Source organism: Dermacentor variabilis, chromosome 1 (assembly GCF_050947875.1).
Source record: "Dermacentor variabilis isolate Ectoservices chromosome 1, ASM5094787v1, whole genome shotgun sequence".
NCBI classification, from domain to species: Eukaryota; Metazoa; Arthropoda; class Arachnida; order Ixodida; family Ixodidae; genus Dermacentor; species Dermacentor variabilis.
In genome coordinates, this window is record NC_134568.1 from 88,779,888 (window position 1) to 88,799,130 (window position 19,243).

At 46.9% G+C, this 19,243-nt stretch overlaps 1 protein-coding gene and 1 long non-coding RNA gene across 2 annotated transcripts in view; one reads left to right on the top strand and one right to left on the bottom strand.

Annotated features, from left to right (window-relative positions):
* LOC142571634 (uncharacterized) overlaps positions 1-16,151 on the top strand; it is a 53,461-nt gene extending 37,310 nt beyond the window's left edge. The window contains exons 2-3 of the long non-coding RNA XR_012825916.1: positions 15,243-15,300; positions 15,860-16,151. This is a non-coding gene — a long non-coding RNA (uncharacterized LOC142571634). The remainder of the gene's footprint in view (positions 1-15,242; positions 15,301-15,859) is intronic.
* The window catches only part of LOC142578297 (phosrestin-2-like), a gene marked incomplete at its 5' end in the record, with an annotated part of 803,118 nt that overhangs the window by 329,367 nt on the left and 454,508 nt on the right, over positions 1-19,243 (bottom strand). The window lies entirely within an intron of this gene.

Here is a 19,243-nt window from a genome sequence, read left to right on the forward strand (position 1 = left end):
GCGAGTGGACGTACAACTATATACGAAACTTCTTAACGGACAGAGAAGGGCAAAAATCACGGTAGGAGATCTGATGTCCGAGAAAGTGCCTATTGGCAGTGCAGGCATACCGCAGGGATCGCTTATATTGCTTATGCTCTTTAACCTGGCTCTGATTGGTCTTCCTAGCAAATTAAAAAGAATCGAAGGACTTAAAACCACACAAAATATGCAGAGGACATCACGCTATGGATAAACGATGGCAGTGATGGATCGATTGAACACAGACTACAAGAAGCAGCTGAAACAGTCGAGAAATATCTAGAAGGCACCGGTCTAACATTCTCAGCGGAAAAATGTGAGCTATTGCTGTACAGACCAACGCTAAAGGGGAGACCTCCCAGGAACCACAACACACAAACCTACACAGACGTACAACTCATGACCCAAGAAAGAGAACCCATGCACAAAGTCAGGAAGATAAGGGTCTTGGGAATGATCACAGAATCCAAGGGCGCCAATGGAGAAACCATTCGCAAAATGAAAGCCAAAGTTTCTCAGACGATGCGATTGATCAAGAGAATCACCAACAGGCATGAGGGAATGAAAGAAGCAAGCGTCATGAGAATCATCCAGGCGTTCGTATTAAGTCAGATCACGTATGTGGCGGCATACCACAGATAGTGCGCCACAGAAAATAAGCTAGACGGCCTGAGTAGAAAGGTATATAAACAAGCGATTGGGCTCATGCTAAGCATGAGCACAGCGAAACTCCTAGAGCTGGGACTGCACAACACGCTAGAGGAGATAATAGAAGCGCAACGTATAGCACAATATGAACGCCTCCCCAAGACAACGGCGGGCAGAGACATCCTAGATAAATTAGGGATCCGCCACCACACACAACATGGAGACAAATGGGGCATACACAAGGAAATAAGGGCCAAACTCACGATACCCCCATTAACCAGGAATATGAATCCTGTACATCACGAGGGCAGGAGAAAAAGCAAGACAAAGAACATGGCGAATAACTGCGGAAGGAACAAGGACGCAGTCTTTGTAGACACTGCACGTTACAAACACAAACGCAGCTTTGTCGCAGCAGTACTTAACCACAACAGACAATGCTGCACAAGCTTGACTATAAGCACGACACGCATCGAAACGGCGGTGGAAGCGGCTATAGCGTTAGCCATAGCACAAACCAACGCATACTATATAATCAGCGATTCCCAGACGGTAGTACGCAACTTCGCGAACGGCCGGATCTCCGCTGTGGTTCTAAACATGCTCAGAAAAGGCAAAATAACAAGGGAAGACAGATGCGTCCTAATCCTATGGATACCAGCCCACACCACCGACTCAACGGGAGCGAACAACCCTAACGCGGCGGCACACAACGTAGCTCGAGGACTCACTTTCGAACTGCGACGAACGTAGACCCCTCGACAGGGCGCTCCGAAGTATGGGAATGGGAAGACAGGATGACCAGGTTTAACGACATCACCAACCTTCACAAGATGCAAAGATGCACTTATCCACCACCCCATCCACAACTCAGTGGATCACAAGCTGTCCAGTGGCGACAACTGAAAACTAAATCATACAAAAGTTCGATATTAATGCACGCTATTTATCCAGACACATACACAACAGATATATGCAAAGTGTGTGGCATCAGAGCCACGCTAGAACACATGCTATGGAAATGCCAGGGACGACAGGACAATGAGAGCGAAGCCTCCATCGACAGCCTCCACGCGCGATGGCCGGCCACGCTGCTCAGCTCGAACCTGGAAGACCAACTCTGTGCACTCCAGCGGGCCAAGGAAGCCGCCTGGAGGCAAGAACTCTTGGCCAGAACCTCGGCGGGTGTCCCAGCCCACTAACTCGGCGGACGCGACTCGTTCCGATCCAAAATAAAGTTTTCTCACTCACTCACTAACCAAGTAGCCTGGACCGGCAATTGCTCGGCCGCTGAGCGTCTCTTTCCGCTATTCAGAAACATGTTAGCACGTGTCCATCAGCTCCATGTCCTGTAGAAATACGAGAAGGCTCGAAGCCTCCTTTCATACTATTCTCGATTCTTCGGGCAGCACTATCTGCTGCACACAGGCATCTTGAAATCCTTTCCTTTGCAAGTTATCAAACAGTTTTTCATTCAGCATTGGAACATTAGCAGGACCAAATGCTATATCGTGAATTTCCTTACATTTTGGGCATAACAAAGACAAATCTCACCCAGTTTCGCAACTTTGCTGCAGTGTAGACTGATCCGGTTCGTATTCAACAAATCAAAACACATTTCATGTGATTACGCCTCTTCACTTCACAGAGCCCATGTGTTGGTGGTCAAAGCGACCGAATGCGGCAGCGAATGGCCTCCTTCGGGGACTGGTAGCTCATCGGTGCCTCGTTGGTGGCCTAGAGATTGTTTCTTTTTCCGGAGAAATCGATTTTTCATTGCCAGTAATACTAACATCGGAAGATATTTGTGCTGCGCCGAATCAGTGCCCACTGAAATACGATCTCGTATCATTTTCTACTCAAATCTTTGAAGTAAGCAACTAGGCACTCAGTTGGCACTCCAATTTCAGTTGGCCCACCTAAAATTTCCAGTTGACCAAACCAACCCACAAATTGCAGCCATCCTGGATACCGACACCTTCAAAACCACCATTCATGAAACGCCACATTGAATATGTCTTTGTATCCTGCACAATTTTTTTGTTATGTTCACCCACTCCTTTCTGTAAGGCCTTCGCGAGTTGAAAGTATTTTAAATAAAGCAATAAATAAAAACCCATATTTTATATTGACCAACCCCCAAATTTCAAGTTTACCAAGCTCCAAATTTCACGTTGATCAACTCCTAAATTTCAGTTGGTCCACACCTACTATTAGCTTCCCCATACATTTTCTAATTAGCCCTATGTATTGCTATGGGCGTTTGTTCTCTTTTTAGTGGAACGAGCATCCAGCGACTCTCTTGTTTCTTGCGCTGCACTTCCGGTTGACTTCCCGAGACGACCGAGGACGAAATCCAAAGAAATCACAAAAAGTTGTACAGTACAAAATTCAGGTATTTCATTATACTTATTTATTTATTTATTCACATTACCTTACAAGCCCATTGAAGGGCATTGAGTAAGAGGGTCAACAGTAATTACATGAGAAAAATGGCAAAGTGCCACATCGTTATAGAAACTTAACACGCACCGAATTCAGGTTATCACGGAATGTTTCACTATTGGAGATGGACGCCATGTGATTCGGAAGACTTTTCCAACGTGCAATAGCTCTTGGTAGTGGTGATCAGTTAAATGCCTGCGCTTGACCATGAATGCGCATGAAACTAAGTGCGTTGTGAATGCGACGAGACGTGCGCACAGGAGCATGAAGCGGCAAACAGTGAAAGTTATTGCTATAAATGTGCCTGTGAAACAGACATAAAAGCGCAATGACGCGGCGATCTTCTAATCACGGAAATGCAAGGTCTTGTTTTATTCGGGTATTGCTCGAATAATAGTCGCAGTTGCCAGAAATGAATCTGACTGTCCTATTCTGAACGGCTTCCAACATACGGATTAGATCATCTTGATGTGGTGACCATGTGGATGAAGCGTATTCTAGTTGCAGGATATGCTAGTTTTCGTATGTTAGCAGGCGCATTACTCAAGTTTCTGCGCAGGTAGCCTAGAAATTGAGAAGCTTTGGATGAGACAGTTGCTAAATGCGTTGTCCAGGTTAAGTCCGATGAAAGATAAACGCCATGATATTTGTACCACGGAGCAGCCGAAGCTACGGTATTATTAATCGAATGGTGGAACACTGAGTTAGTGCGTTTTCAACCAAACGAGATTAACTTGCATTTGGAGGCGTTAAGGAACATCTGCCAAGTTACGCACCATCTATAGGTTAGTTCAAGGTCATTTTGGAGAGTAAGATGATCATCGAAACATTTAATACTATGGTAGATGACGCGTATAGAAAGCGTTTTATTCAGTCGAAACCTCAGCAGTCATGGAGGTATTACGGAATCAGGGTGCAGATGAGTCATATGTAAAAATACTGGAAGATATCTATAGCGGCTCCACAGCCACCGTAGTCCTCCACAAAGAAAGCAACAAAATCCCAATAAAGAAAGGCGTGAGACAGGGAGATACGATCTCTCCAATGCTATTCACAGCATGTTTACAGGAGGTATTCAGAGACCTGGATTAGGAAGAATGGGGAATAAGAGTTAATGGAGAATGCCTTAGTAACTTGCGATTCGCTGATCATATTGCCTTGCTTAATAACTCAGGGGACCAACTGCAATGCATGCTCACTGACCTGGAGAGGCAAAGCAGAAGGGTGGGTCTAAAAATTAATCTGCAGGAAACTAAAGTAATGTTCAACAGTCTCGGAAGAGAACAGCAGTTTACGATAGGTAGCGAGGCACTGGAAGTGGTAAGGGAATACATGTACTTAGGACAGGTAGTGACTGGGGATCCGGATCATGTGACTGAAATAATCAGAAGAATAAGAATAGGCTGGGGTGCGTTTGGCAGGCATTGTCAGATCATGAACAGCAGTTTGCCATTATCCCTCAAGAGAAAAGTGTATAACAGCTGTGTCTTACCAGTACTCACGTACGGGGCAGAAACCTGGAGGCTTACGAAAAGGGTTCTACTTAAATTGAGGACGACGCAACGAGCAATGGAAAGAAGAATGATAGGTGCAACGTTAAGGGATAAGAAAAGAACAGATTGGGTGAGGGAACAAACGCGAGTTAATGACACCTTAGTTGAAATCAAGAAAAAGAAATGGGCATGGGCAGGACATGTAATGAGGAGGGAAGATAGCCGATGGTCATTAAGGGTTACGGACTGGATTCCAAGGGAAGGGAAGCGTAGCAGGGGGCGGCGGAAAGTGAGGCGGGCGGATGAGATTAAGAAGCTTGCAGGGACAGCATGGCCACAATTAGTACATGACCGGGGTAGTTGGAGAAATATGGGAGAGGCCTTTGCACTGCAGTGGGCATAACCAGGCTGATGATGATGATGATAATGATGATGATGATGATGATGATGACGCAGTCGTCGGCCAACCACCTAACTGAGGATAAAAAATTAGCGGGCAAGTCGTTGATGTATATTAAAAAGAGTAATGGACCTAGCACACTGCTTTGGGGGACACCCGACGTGACGTCGCAAAGGTTAGACGAAATGTTGTTGACCCCTGTAAATTGCTGACGCGAAGACAAGAAGCTGCGTAGCCAAGAGAGTGTTAATGAATCAATACAAAGGGCAGCCAATTTGAAAATTAAACGGCAGTGAGGTACAGTATCGAACGCCTTCGCGAAATCAAGAAAGAGGCAAACGGTTTGATCGTTAGAGTTCATGTTAAAGTGAAGGTCAGTCGTGAATTCAAATAACTGAGTGTCACATGAGTAGCTTTTTCTGAAGCCATGCTGATTAGAGAAAAAAGAAGTTATTTGATTGAAGGTGACCGTAGATATATCACAGCATTAGTTTAGTTACAAGTTAAGTTACTGAAACGTCTTCAATAATTGTAATTAATTTGAAACCACTGATTACGGCACACAAAAGCACAGAATCGTGCACTTTAGAGACCCACCATGCGAGCACGACCTTAGGGAAATTCCTGCAAACTCGGAAGTAGAAAGCGGCAGTAATGACCTCACTAATGACGTCACACACAAGAGGGTAACACGATATTTAACCGGCTAATTGATGGAAAGCAGCTGCCTGGCATAGACTGAACATCTGCCCAGCAGAGCAGATGTGACGTCATTCCCTCCTCTCCCGGCGCTCACCTGCTTGCTCGCTCGCTCGCTTGCTCGCAACAGGTGCGCGTACGTCAGCACCGGATAGGTCCCGTAAGGTGCGCCGCTCGCTAGGGGGCTACGCCCAGCCAGGTGGCACGTGCTGCGCTCCCTCCTCGCCCTCCCTCCCTCCTCGCCAGCATATTGCGCCAGTGGAAAGACATTCGCTTGCTTAACCTAGAGAACAACAACGCCGAGTGGGAGTGCCACTAAGAGACACTTAAGTCAAAGATCAGGGTCGCCTACCATTGTTATTTTATTTTTTGCTTTAAATTGTTCCTTATTGCTTAAAACCTACCACTAATCTACATTTACACTATGATAATGATTTAATTCTTAACTTTGCAAACTACGCTTTTTTGTGCATTAAACCTTTCACGTGACTGGGCAGGGGAGCTCGCCAAACAACACTTAGGCATTAAAACAGTCGTTTAATGTAAGAACTGCTACACACACACGAGATTTGCAACGCTGCTAAACATACAAATGCTATTTTTTTTATTGAAGGCATGGCTTTAATTCTCACTGTGGTGGCTTAGTGGCGGTGGTGTTGTGCTGCTGACCGCGAGGTCGCAGGCTCGATTCCTCACCGAGGCGACCGCATTGCGATGCAAAACACTCGTGTACCAAGCTTTGTGTGCCCGTTTATGAACCCCAACTGGTCAAAACCAATATGGCATCCTGCCAGCACTTTGGCGTATCTCATAGCTCACGTGTCGTTTTAAAATCGATGAATGAATCAGTCAAACAACCAATCAAATTTTTTTGCAAAATCTTGCCTTTAGAGCAGGGGTAGGAAAGACGTGAATATAGAAAAAGGCTGATACATGTGCCAAACAATTTTTTTTGCACTATAAGCAAATCGGAACAGAAGCAGTCAATTGTTCTAAGCTTCGCACAAAGCACATTTAGAGTCTTATGCAGTCAATATATGCAAGGGGGTTCAAACAGGAGATGCATTTCCTTTGACTTTATTCTTCAGTTTGAATGAGTGAATTTGTTACATTTGCTGAACATGTTTTACATTCTTGTTTTAACGCAAAGACTGTTTACGAATAAGTCTCCCCCGGAAATACGTAATGCTCCAACATGTGAGCACCCGAACAGGGTACCATCCTCAGAATTTGTTCCAAGCCAATATCCTTCGCAAACTCACCGGCTACAATTCGTAAACTGCAACATCTGTCGACAGGTAATGAGTTAAATCTTACTTAGTAAAATTGTAGCAATACTCAATTCTGCATTTATTTAAAAAAATGTTGCCCTCTTCGAAAATTCACTTCAAGGATTAGAATTGTGCTATCTGCCAAAGGCAATCTCTGAAAAGTTCTGTATAGTCTCAAAAAACGTGGTATTTATATACCGCATGTATCTTTTTAAGTCGAAGATTTAAAAAACAAAGCCTACAAAATTAACCCGAATTACGTCGCTACACATGAATTATCTGCGCGCTCGGACATCGTTTGTAAAAAAAACCAAAGTAATTCATTGACTAATAAGGCTAAATACACAAGCTCACCTCTTACGTATATGTATATACAGAGAGAGAAGTCATAAGGGAAAGGCAGGGAGGTTTAACAGGCTAAACCCGGTAGGCTACCCTGCACTGGGGAAAGGGATTGAAAGAGGAGAAGGAAGAATGAAGTTCGCACTTTGCACTGTTACACACACAAGCGTCCATCGCTGAGTTAGTCACAGGTGGTCACACAGCCTGGCGCATTTCAAGAAACTAAGCAGCGCCTTTGTGGCCTTACACATAGCAGACACACGAGGCCACCGGTCCAAGACCTTGTCCTCTGTGAAAGGCCTGTCATCTAAGTGCTCCGAAGCTGTCCGAAGGGCACTCCTCTCATCTTTGTATTTTGGGCAGTCACACATGAAACCTTTGGTCGCTTCTTCGACACCACATGTGCTGCAATTGGAATGGTCCGCCATTCCAGTTAGGAATGAGTAGGCGTTTGTGAAGAAACTCCTACTCGCAGACGGCACAGTAACGTTTCTTTCCGTTGTTGTGGCGAGGGTGGCGTTCAGGGCACGGAATCCACCAAGTCAGGTTGTAGAAAATGAAGAAAAAAGGGTTTATTAAGCTTAGTTACACGGCTCCAGTGCGGAAGCCCACTCCGTGCAGGAGCAAGTTAAACGTTTCAGTTCACATCAGGACACTCTGTCCTCACTCTTGAAAAGTATCTGCTTTTAATCCCGTCGTCTTCACTAGGCGAGTCGACTAGGGAATCTGAAGACTGTGCAGCAGCAAATCACCATCGTCGATCCCGTTGAGATAGCACGCCCATGCTATTCATAACCCGTAGTAACTCCGCCTCGAAAAAACTGGTTTGGAATTTGTGGAACAAAGAAATCACCCGGCGACACCTGGTTCGTTCGTCGTGGCCCACCCCGTTCATCGCTCAGTCTGCAAGGTGAAGGGCGGGCTGAGGGCCTTTCGTGAAATCCTGCAACAGCCGGTTTACACGCTGTCTTGGCGGCTGGATAAGGCCCGAGGGATGGGTGGTGATTTGACTCTAGTTAACTGCGCCTATCCATTCGTTGTCGTGTTTCCCTCCCGTTCATCCTTTTCTCCGATTTCCAGGTGATGGTGGGGTGAGCGCCTTTAGTCGTTGTCCCCGCCGCGTTGACGTCTGGATAGGAGGTGCGGTGGTTTGACACGTGGCAAACGTTCAATTAAGATCATTGGTGGTGTTGCGACTGTTAAGAACGGCCAGCTGCAGTGCAAGTTTTGCCGGCCAGTTTCGACAGTGGCGGCAACTTTCCTTGGCGTTACGCTCTAGCCTCGTCGCCGTTGTGACTGAATGAGTTCGACGAAGCAGGCTTTGTGCCGTAACACGACACCGCCTACCCGGGTCGGCTGCGAGCGGGGGAGATGCCGCGGGAACGCCTTCGAAGGCCTCTTCCCACGCGCCGTCCAAGACGCAAGACAATGGGCACACGCGGCCGCGCTGTCGGGGTCAGCTCCGAGTTCTACGAAGTCCGTGTGACGTCGGTTCCGGACCGTGAACCTGTGTGTGTGTGTGTGTGTGTGTGCGTGTGTGTGTGTGTGTGTGTGTGTGTGCGTGTGTGTGTGTGTGTGTGTGTGTGTGTGTGTGTGTGTGTGTGTGTGTGTGTGTGTGTGTGTGTGTGTGTGTGTGTGTGTGTGTGTGCGTGCGCGTGTGCGTGCGCGTGTGCGTGCGCGCGTGCGTGCGCGTGTGTGTGTGTGTGTGTTTATAAACCGCTGTTGTGCGGCTGCTCAGGACACTCTCTCAAGTAGTCATGTTAGACTGGCACCTCTCTCAAACAGTCATGCTGGACTGATGTACTTTCTCTTGCAGTCATGCTAGACTGATGTAGATACTGTAAATAAACCCATATTCCTCGTTCTCGATGAGAAGCAGTCCTTCTCTTCATCAACGTCCTCAGCGTGGATAAGTCGGACGACGGCATGGGCCAGCTACCTTCTAATTCATGCCCGACTCCAATCTTGACAACAGATCACGAGCGATGGGATTGAGCCCCCAATCCTGACAAGACGTAACACCATCGATTAAAGCCTGGCAAAAGTTGTTATCATATGCGGATACATGGCCCGTAGGCGCTGGTTGGTTGACTTCCGTGTATTCAATTTCCTTACAGTAATAATATAGGCAGCCCATTGAGGCGCCGCTCGGCATCCGTTCTCGACGATGGTATCGAAGTACTTTCACACACATCGCGTGCCTCACGGGCAGATTTGTTGGCACGTTTATTGCCAGCGATGTCGCAGTGCCCAGATAGCCACTCAAATACAATGTCGAGGCGTCTGTCCATTGGTTAGTGATAGCGTAATTTTATCCCTGCTACCAATTGTGCATTTCGGCTGCGGTGCAGGGAGAGAGAGAAAAAAAGAAGGAGGCACAGAAAGGCAGGGAGGATATCCAGAGATAGTTCCAGTTGGCTACCCTGCATGGGGGGAGGGATAAGGGGGATAAAGAGAGAAAGACAGTGGAAGGGGGAGATCGAGAGAAAGAGAGACCACCACGAACAAACCGCGTACACTACAGAGCGTAGGGGGCGGCGTTCTTAAAGTCTATTGTTTAGCCCCATAGACCGCAGGAACCTTAATAATGCGAGTAAAGCCTTCAGCGCGGATGTCCTTTGGGAGCACTGACCTAAAGTCTTCAGTTCTGAAAGTGGACGATTGTCTAACTGGTCCAGTACTCTGCACATCACTTGTCTCTGGGCACTATATCGCGGGCAGACACAGATAATATGTGCGAGCGTCTCATCGCTGCTGCATGTGTCGCACGTGGGGCTGTTGGCCATTCCAATTAAAGAAGGCATATGAGTTCGCAAACGCAACGCCTAGCCACAGACGGTACAGCATGGCCTGTTCACGTCGTGGTAACCCAGACGGTAGGTGCATCCGTATGTCCGGAGACAACGAGTCCCACAGAGGCAAAGTACATTCACGGGACATCAATCGCAGCCAAGCCACAGCGTCTGTTCACGAAAGCGGCATCACGACACGTTGACCACTTTCATCTGCAGATCGGGCGGCTTCGTCGGGGTGGTCATTCTCGCTTATGCTGCAATGTCCATTGAATGAATGGACATTGCATTGAAACATAATGTTTCAATGTCCAATGGCCATTGAAACATTATGTTGTGTCCCTTGTCATGGCTGCGATATGTATCTAATTTCTGAGGCCAGTTGTTCATTGGGTCCGCGGCGAATTGGGCTATGTATGCACTGAAGGGCTGCCCTTAGAGTCACTAGACTGTCCATTGTTGTAGGGGCTCCTGATTAATGACCTGATAAGAATGGTTGCAGCGCTGCCTTGGAGTCTCAGAATATAGCCCTGTGATGTGGTAAATGTTCCTGCACATAAGGCACTGCGTTACGGAGGGCGGCAAGCTCGGACCCTGTCGATGTTGTGACGCGGATGATCTTGAACTTCTTGGAGATTGACGTCGACGAAATAACTACCCCACCAGTAAAGCTGGTTAGAGTCAAAGAGCCATCTGTATAAATGTGAACTCGATTGAAGTATGAATCACGCAGGAGATGTAGAGCGGCATGATTCAGGGCGCAAGTTGGCAAGTCGGACGTCTTTCCAACTCCTGGAATGGAATGCCACAGTTGTGGCTGCCGGAGACACCACAAAAGACAAGTTGATGTTGCGGCAGGCTTGAAATAGGATGAAAGAGAGGATTGGTGCCCGAAAATTGCCTCTGGTCCACTTTCCGAGAGAGAATCAAGGCGTTGATACTGGACACGTGAAAGGTGTCGAAGGTGATTTCTAAGGGTGTCTGTGGTGACAAACGTACTCATTGGATGTTCCCTGGCGATGGCAATTGCTGCGGCTGTTGAAGTGCATCGTGGTAGACCAAGACAGGTTCTAAGCGTTGGAGGTTGCATGCTCTCAAGCCCTTTGAGCACCGAGCGTGAAAGAAGCCCACGAATACACGCAAAGTGCCTCGATCAGCCAGTCGCGCGGCAATATTATGTGCATTTGCGGGCTTCTTTCGCACTGGGAAAAGCACTTTTATGTAGCACGGATTGAGCAACGGAGAGCTGTATAGGGAGTTTTTCATGTTGCTCTACAATTTTCTCATTGACACTTTTCATCTAATTATCACATGTGAAAAGTTGCTTAATTAATTAAGATTGACTGTCTAATTAGGCGGAATGGGGAAAAAACGTGAGTATCTCCGAACGACGACAAACAACATTACCTTGGTTCTGTCCAGCAACGAGGCATTTGCATATTCTAAATGCTTGGCTCAAGTTGCGTGGGACACCTTGTACATACCCACTAGGACTAAAGTCATACTCCTGGTCTGTTCGTGAATTTAACTGTTACGAATTACGGCCCGTTCGCGAGTTATATGTGTTGCCTTCTTAAGTTGGGCCATTATGTTACCGGCTGAGTAGTTTTGGAAAAATAAGTAATACCTCAAGTCAAAGTCTCATTTTCGCACCACGATGAAGCGTGACGCGACGACCAGCTTCTTCCTGTTTAGTAATGTGGAAAGTTGGGCTAGTTGGTGACTGATCATCATACCTCGCTGTTGAAGAAGCGCACTCACACGGACATAGTTTTTTCTTTTGTGTCATCACTGTGTCCGTGTCAGTGCGCTGCTTCACCAGCAAGGTATTATGTTCTTCCTCTTTGTCTTCCGCTACGTCGAACACACCGTATGTCTCAATACATCATATATGTATAACAGAAACCGAAATTAGAAGCAGTATTTCACTAGTGTGATAGCAAAAAAAAATTCACCTACAATTACGATACTCCCTAATGCGAATTTTGAGAACAGCTGTTCAGGTGTTTTGAATTCGCGATATGTTGTGGCAAATAAGAATTCTATTCTCAAAGACAGGGTCCTCTCACCCACCAACACCTCCCACACTAACACACGCATAACTACGGCCGAGCAGTGGGAGACATTGCTGCTCAGCTTGGACCCAGAGGAGCAGCGCTGGGCCGTCCGGATGGCCGAAGACGCCGCCAGAAAGCAAGGACTGGCCGCCGTCTGAGAAAGGGGAGATTGGGGGTTAGTCTCCCGACCCCCGCCATCCCTGAACCCCATCAAGGACATAACAAAGTTTTATCTCTCTCTCTTGGCGGCGGCACTGAGCCTCTGCTCAGGCAGCTCGTTTAGCAGCAACGGCAGATGAAGCATTTACACCGGTTGCGTCACTCATTGTTCAGAATATGTAAACACGGGAACGCGCGGCTCGCGCGGAGCGCACTCTCCAGCGGCGATGGCGCAGGCGAAGTAGCGCATGCGCAGTGGGTCTGAAGCCCACGCCAGCGCTTTTTTTTTTCATATATGGCGTCGGTGGACGCCCTCGCCGCATGCCTTTTTGCCGCTGTTGAGCAGGTCTCGTGCGGCACTCCGCTTTCCTTCTTTCCCTTTCGCCATACTCTCTTTCTCCGCTTGGCTCCTGATGCTTCCGCTGCATCCTTTTCCTCCGCTTTCCTCCGCGTCGGCGTCAGCGTCGGCGTCGGTTACGCCGACGCCGACGCTCGCCGCAGGAACGGGCGCCTAAGAGCTGCGCTCTAAAATAATAATTATAAGAGGGGTGGAGAGAGTGAGGAGCAGAGAGAGAGATAAGGTTTTCATAAATGATGCTCGGGATCAAGGATAGCAATTTTCAGCTCTTGCCACTCAAGAGTTACGCGCTATGAGAACCTTCGCAGCATTGCTTCGCGTGAAAAACTGACGCCAGTAACGGGAAAGGGAATTCCGACTCGATTAAATTCCGAGCGTCCCAAAAGATTGCTCCTTGTGCTTGCGCGCGTGCTTCGCTTGAAAGCTGCCTTCCTCAACACGTTCACCGGTCGGTTCCGGTGGCTTTCCTTATCTCGCCTATTCCAGACAGCTAGGTCGCTTGTTTCCTGCAGTTACCGGCTTTTCTTTCTTTAGAACTTTCTTTGGTATCCCGCTTGTAGACGGCTGGATGAGAAGCATTTCATTGCGAAGCACGTACCACAGCGCCAAATTAGTTTGAACCGGAGAGGAGTCTGTACGTTCTTTTTTATTCTTTCGAAGTGAGCTCATACTTTATTTATACTGCGAAGTTGCCGTGTAGGCGTTTGTAATTCTTGAAGTCAGCATTGTTCTTGGCTTTCGATTTCTTCCTTTTGGCATTCCTCTTTTCTCTTCTCAACAGAGAGAGAAGTGCTCTAACGGTGGTGTCATATAGAAGGTAAGAGATATTCATCAGATGCCTATAACACGTCTAAAGAACTACTCAAGTTAGAAATTCGCATGTACTTGTAGGTGCTAACTTGGAGAGCCAATGGCACTTAAGAAGTGCAAGATTAAAAGGCAAGAGTGGATCTACAGTCACAATTTGGTTTGGGCAAGTAGGTTTCGGGCGTATCTAGAATTGTACGTTGCCCTTAGATATTACACGTCAAAAGACAACATGGGCACAAAAAACTAAGACACACAGAAAGACACGAGAAGCTGTAATGTACGCATTCCTTCACCTGATGGTTGATATTGCAAACAGTAAAATGTACCAATAAAAAAAGACGCTGCTAATAAACTTGAAGAAAAAATGCGGCGAAGTGCAACGACGAAACAGTCAAGAAACAACGTTCGCAATTCCGATAATCGCGCAAAGGGAAGGCCGCGATAGGGCGACAAATCAGAATATCACACAAAGAGGGAATGCATGTATATACTATCGCGTTGCATTGACGGCGAAGAACACAGTAGCCACAACTGCGAATCATGTAACTAACTCTTTGTTGGGCAAACTTGTGCCCAGCAAAACAAGTAACACTCGGGCACAACTATAGCGGCGAGCTGACATAATCGCGTATCTTGCTTTCTTTTAGGCCCGAGGGAGAGTTGCGTTAACCTGTACGACGCCGGACGCGCATATGTAGTGCACACTTTGTCAAACGTCTTCGAAACAACGGTAATGTAACAATTGCCGCAGCCCAGTGGCCGCAAGCTGACACGCGCGGCAAAATTTGAGGCGATATGTTTAATAGTATAGCACAGCCGTATGGATTGGGGTCATTTCAGTGTTTCCCACCGATGTACTGTCTCCTCCTTCACTCGCGTAATGGAGCTGTTCGAAGACATCGATCACGGAACAACGCCGTCCGGTGCATGGCCATTTTGTCTTCCCTTGTTTTCGCGCGCGTTGGGAGCCGCGGCGGAAAAGCGCTGACATCACCGAGGCAGCTATCACCTCATCAACGGCACCAACATGAAAAGATGTTAAAAGAATGCAAGGGCCGCCGTCCTGCCTGCGCTGAGCGTGCACGCACAAAATAATCGCCTGAACGTCCGAGTCTCCGAGGTAATCGAACGAAAGCATGCACGACGCAGAGAGGTTGCCGCCGGCTATGCCGTTGCTCTCAGCGGTTGAAAAGCGTAGGGGGAGTCGCGCTGCCACGCAATGCGTACGAAGGCGCTTGCGTCCGCACTGAGCGAGCCACGCGCTCCGGTGTTCCTGCAAGGTTTCGCTACCCCTGCTGAGCCCAAGCTCTTGCAGAGAAGGAAATGATCAGAGACCAGTGGCTTAGGAGTTTTGGAAGCTAGTCTTCTTGTACGTAATAGACATGCTGTAGAACGAGGAAGACGAAGTAAATAAAAGGTTGAACAATATAATCCGTCGTTGCCTTATTTAGGAAGGAACAAGAAATTCATGAATAAAGATAATTTAGCTATAAGAAACTGATCAGTATCTTCAGGCAGCATTTGAGAAAGCAGCATTAGCAAACTTCTGACTTCAACACAGTAGAAGTTGAAATAATAATTTGGATTGTTAAATTTTTGTTCCGTATTTTTATCGTATATTCCACAGAAAAACTCAATGAGAGTTGACGTACATGAATTAGAAGCACTGTTTTGCGGAAACAGTGCAGAAAAATTTTAAAGCAAATGCGTTGTGTGTAAGCATATAACTTAACTTCATTTTTTCCAGACCACAGCCCTAGCACGGACAACTCCACCTCCCTCGAATCTGTCTCTTCTGTGCTCGGGTATGTGAAATGTGCTGTTTTTACTTTTTCAACCGGCATTTGTTACATATACTTTTTTATCATAAGTAGTCCCAGATAACTGTTGGGACAAACGATTTGCTTTGTTAGGATTGTCACATGCAAAACAAGAAACTATGACCCTTGCTCTTGAGAAATTGTACGATGGTTTGCTATGTGTAGGCGCCTATAGGACGTGCAGTTTGTACTGTAGATACAAGATAATCTGGTCTACAGTAGTGTTTCTGCCTATTATATCTCTTCCTATAGAAAAGTTGCTAATAAATATGCGAAATGAAGCCCATTTCTCTGCCTGTTATTGTCCTGCCAAAACGCAATAGCCACGCGCTATGTCGCGCTGACTCACATATGAGAACGGCAGATCGCAAAATTGTAGGAAACATGGATGCATGCACTGCCGGAATTTCATCAATACATGAACAAGCACACACACACAAAAAGAAACTGTTACTACATGAAAAAGGAGGCTGAAAATGACAGTTGTTAGAACAAAGCAGACTGCAGCAGCAAACGCAACTTGTGCTTGTTTATCCTTTTGCAGCTGCCGAGACAACCGCGCACTCGTCGAGCGCATTGCTGACGACAAGCGAGGTGGCCGTCTTCCCCTCGCTCATCACCAAAACCGCTGCCATAACCGCAAGCCTAATTGTCTTGTTTCTTTTTTTTTTTCTCAGAAGCATGGCCTACAAAGCACCAGGAGAGAAATTGGCGTGCTCGGGACGCAATTCCCGTTTACCTAGGGGGTATACCAGCTGATATAGCCGTGGTTTCACCTTTCGTTATTTCCGGTTTCTTGACAGCCGGGGCAGGCCGGACTTTCTTTTAACAATGTTTTTTTTTTCTATTCCCTGCACTTCAAGCTATACCAACACGCATTCACTAAAGCACGAACGCAGGTCTCTTGCTCTCGCGCCTAGCCGCGCTTCATTTCTTCGTTAGCGCTCCGCCACGTGCAGCCAGCGTCGCAGAGTGAAGCCAAAAGCGTCCCCTCCATCACCAACATCGAGGGAAAGTGCGCGACCTATAGGCACGAGCCAGGACGTCGGCAGTTGGGACGAGCAACAAGAAACGATCGCTAAGCCACGGAGATGGTCTCATCGGGTGGCATCCAATAGAAAGGCTCGCTGGGACGTTATCGTTAATGTCTGATCGGCTATACGGCGTGCCTTTGATCCTGCAGCTGCTGCGTCATTTTTGTTCTCGTCGGCTACGTTTCTCTTCATAGTGGTTGCGGTCCACGTGACACTCGATAGCGAGTGCGTCGTTAATAATTGACGGCTAGCACGTGATGTTATGACTGCCATGTTTGAGTTCCATTCATAGTTCCTGGAGACATTCTAGAGATGAGCGGACTGGATAAATTCACCCTGTTTTACTGCAATATGTTTTACATTAGGGAAAACAACAGTTATAACGCCTTTCGAAGCCACCTTCTTTCTGGAAAGGGTGACAAACATATGACACGAGTGCGTTCCACGAAGGATGCCCTGCTATAAGCTCAGAAACAGATCGAAGAAGCCGTCTCATTGTGGTGCATTCCTGGTTCCATGGGTATACAGAGCACTCAAACTGAACCAAGGCGATACGACAATGAGATCTCGTAGGGTGAAACATTTAGGCACCACCCAATGGTCGAAGTAAACGGCAGGAAGGCGTGGTCAACAACGGATGATCTATTTCTCGTCTACTCTTAGAAATGTCGAGCGATGATCAGTCCACCAAAACCCGAGAAATTGGGGGAGCATCCTGTATTTAATTTTCTACACGACAAGCATCAGACTGGTGCACAATGCAGGTGCTTCTCTTAACACTGCTACATTCCAGAATAAAAGGGACCCACTGGACCGACACCATTGGCTTGGCTCGGATTTATTTACTTTGCTTACGCCGGAGTCGTCGTGCTTTCGGTGTCGTCTATCTTATCCAGACATCGCGAATGATATAAATAACGAAAAAAACAAAAAAAAACCGGAGGACCAGCTTTTGTAACTCTGCGCTACCTAGGGTAATATATACTCTCAGAGGTTTCCCAGTACTTGATTAACTGACTACAAAGGCGAACAAAGAGAGCACGTCCCTCTAATCAAATTTCAGAGCGCGCTCGGAGATAGCCGGGGATGCAATAAAAGTTGCGCTTAGCGCGCGAGTAATTGATTCAGAATCGCCAAAGTTATGCATGACGACAGTGCTGGACGTCATTAGAGCTCAGCCGTGGCAGGCTTTGCTAAATGCATCGCAGTTGTGGATAAAAGCCAGTCGGGGAAGCTAATCAATGCTTCATCCATCTACCTCGTCCCTATATACACTCTCATTTCCCTTCCACATACATATTGCTTTTTATGTCCCTTTTTTTATTCTATATTTCGGTTCTTTTGTCATCCCAAGCAGCTATGGCAAATTAACATCTCGGTGATGCTTCTTTCGCCTATAGGTGGGAACGCAGCGTGGGTGGCCATTGAACGATTGGTAAAAAGGAAAGGGCCCGCAAAATTCGGAGTACGCGACTGATAAACGGCCTAGCGTAGCCACCCGCCCATAGACGCAACATTGAATATTCAGGAGGAGCGCGCAGAGAAACTAACCTCGCCGCTCCTAGGACGCTTTTTTTTTTGGGGCGATGCGCACCACAAGAGCAGTATAAGCGAAGGAGCAGCTGGTTCGTTGAAATCCAACGCGCCGCTATCTGGTCAAGTGAGGCGGCCGCTGGGAGATGGCTGAGAAGGGGAGTGTACACGACGGTATGCTCGCATGGCACCGGATATATACGCATATACGCTTTTCTAGGTCTGCAGTTCGCGCGGAATTCCGTTTTCTCGGCACATTGTGAATGTGCGACGTCGAAAAGGACATTCTTGAAGAGAAAAAGGAAGATGGGACGCATACGCTGAACCGAAACGTAATCGCTTTCGAAAACACGCAAGAAGCTACAGAATGCTCATACAGGTTTATATATGTAGAATATTTCCTCTTCGTGGGACAAGGACTACTGTCAGCACCATATTCGCGTGCCAGGGTTTTCTTTTTATCATGTCACGTACAAGCAACGCAGTAACAATCTACACATAAGCAGTGCATGAGTAATGCGCGGTGCATGAGCTGCGAGTAATGAGCGGCGCATGAGTTAACGGCGCATGAGTGGCACAAATTAGCTGTTCGACATGGCTGTTTAGCCACCAATGTTTCTTCACCGAAATAATGCTTCCTGCACCGATGTCATTAGAAAGAATTTTTAGAAATGGTTCAATCATATTGTCTGAGTTGGCTTAAAGGTAGAAACTTGAAGCACCGAGAGTATTACCAGAGTAGCGGAGTGGCAACACTGTAATTGGAATTATTCTGGAATAATTCCACATATTGAAGCACCCGGAATGGAATGGGAATATGATGATGACACTAGTCGGGCATATGGAATGAGATGGAGTGAGAGCCCGAGGTTCCGGATTGGAGTTGGGATGTAATGGGCATCAATACGGGAGCGCTAAATGTTGGTTTTAAGCGAGCCTACAAAAACGGTAAGTTTGCCAATTACGAGAAACGAGACTTCGCACAATTTATTCGTTTCTCAATTTTTATTCAATAGCGGCTCTTTAAGTATCTACCTATCGGTGGCTGCTTGTGCAGCGGTAATTACAAACAACATAATATTTTACATAATTTGCACTTTTGAAGACCCCAAAACCTTTCTGCTTAACAAGATTGAAGTGCATTTGAAGACAGCAACTTTTGATTGAGAAGAATGATTCGAGTTAGCAAGAACATCACGAGCTATGACAGAAGAATGGAGGCCACAAACGATGTTGCAGACGGTTGCACCTTGCGCTATTCCACGGAGATTTTGAAGGAGCGCCATATATTTTCGCACAATGTCGAATGTATCCGGACGGCGCGGTAAGAGGCGATCAGAACGTTGTATGCGATTAAATGT